Here is a 1961-nt window from a genome sequence, read left to right as displayed (position 1 = left end):
CTTAATAATTAACCATTTTAATACTTGTATACCAGATAGAAACAATAGCAAAAATTTCTTGCCAAATATGATTAGAATCCACAGAAAAAAATTAAAAAACTGCAAGTCCTTCGAACACTTTGTTATATGTATATTATTNTGTTATATATATGTTATTGTTATTATGTAGAAATACATTGTATTGTATTTAAAAAAGTGGTTGTCAAAAACATATTCTACAAAAATGTGTGATATCCGAACAAAATATCTTTTTGAAAAAAAGGTAAAAAAAGGCGCCAAGTACATGCGCAACTTGTATCTCTAGAAAACGTAACAATATTAAATCTTTTCTCTACAAAATCTATTCTACAAAAGAAATGATATCAATAAGTAACGCCAAGTAAAGTCTTGTATACATTTTTTGTTATAAAATATACAAAATCTATTCTACAAAAGAAATGATATCAATATGTAACGCCAAGTAAAGTCTTGTATACATTTATTGTTATAAAATATAAAATATTCCAAATAGAAAGTTTAAAAAGTGTTATGCCACGGTCATCGTGTGTTCTATAGTTGCTAGGCAAGCAGCGTTGAATATTACTCTAGAAAAAATATTACTATAAAAATCTTTCTCTACAAAATCTATTTTACAAAAAAAATGATATCAAAGTAGCACCAAGTAAAATCTTGTATACATTTATATACATTGTTACAAAATACGAGTATAACATATTATATAAAACTTTGTAAGTTGTTTATGTTGCAAAATATAAAATATTATATTTGTAAGGTGTTTATACGTTCTAAAATATAAAATATGAAATATTCCAAAACAATANAAAGTTTAAAATATTATGTGATCACTATACTTTATATATAAAGCACTCATCGATGCAAGAAATGACCTCGCCTTGCGTAGACAACCTTAAACTATGTCGAATCATATAAATTTTGCTTTGTGTGAAAAGTCAAAAACTCATGTAAAATTTTTTAAAATATAAAATATTTAATGTAAAAAAACTTGGCGCGGCTGCACCGAAAACTAAAGACAGAAACACACACTAGCACACATGAACTATGTACTTCACATATGAAAGTTTAATTTTAGAATAAATCAATTAGCATAGCACTACAAGAGTGTAGCAATTATGAGAGTTCTTCAAGTAATTTTCGATACTTTTGAGAATCGCCGTTAGATGAGTTTTGTCGAAAGAAAATAATGTTATTTTAATACAAAAAACTATTGAATAACTATAATATCAGAGTAAACTTTAATTAATTTAGTATAGTTTTTGGTGCAGCCGCGCCAAGTTTTTTTACATTAAATATTTTATTTTTTAAAATATTTTACATAAGTTTTTGACTTTTCACACAAAGCGAAATCTATATGATTCAACATAGTTTAAGGTTGTCTACGCAAGGCGAGGTCATTTCTTGCATCGATGAGTGCTTTATATATAAAGTATAGTGATCACATAATATTTTCAACTTTCTATTGTTTTGAAATATTTTATATTTTATATTTTAAAACGTATAAACAACTTACAAATATAATATTTTATATTTTGCAACATAAACAAATTACAAAGTTTTATATAATATGTTATATTTTGTAACAATGTATATAAATGTATACATGATCTTACTTGGCTCTACTTTGATATCATTTTTTTTGTAAAATAGATTTTGTAGAGAAAGATTCTTATACTAATATTTTTTCTAGAGTAATATTCAACGCCGCTTGCCTAGCAACTATAGAACACACGATTACCGTGGCAAAACACTTTTTATACTTTCTATTTGGAATATTGTATATTTTATAACAAAGTATAAACAACTTACAAAGTTTTATATATTTTATATTTTGTAACAATGTATAAATGTACAAGACTTTACTTGGCGTTACTTATCTGATATCATTTCTTTTGTAAAATAGATTTTGTAGAGAAAGATTTTTATGGTATATAAAGTACACTGAT

Source organism: Pseudomyrmex gracilis, unplaced genomic scaffold (genome assembly GCF_002006095.1).
Source record: "Pseudomyrmex gracilis isolate BER0280 unplaced genomic scaffold, ASM200609v1 scaffold_1089, whole genome shotgun sequence".
Classification (NCBI taxonomy): Eukaryota; Metazoa; Arthropoda; class Insecta; order Hymenoptera; family Formicidae; genus Pseudomyrmex; species Pseudomyrmex gracilis.
This window is presented reverse-complemented; position numbering follows the sequence as displayed.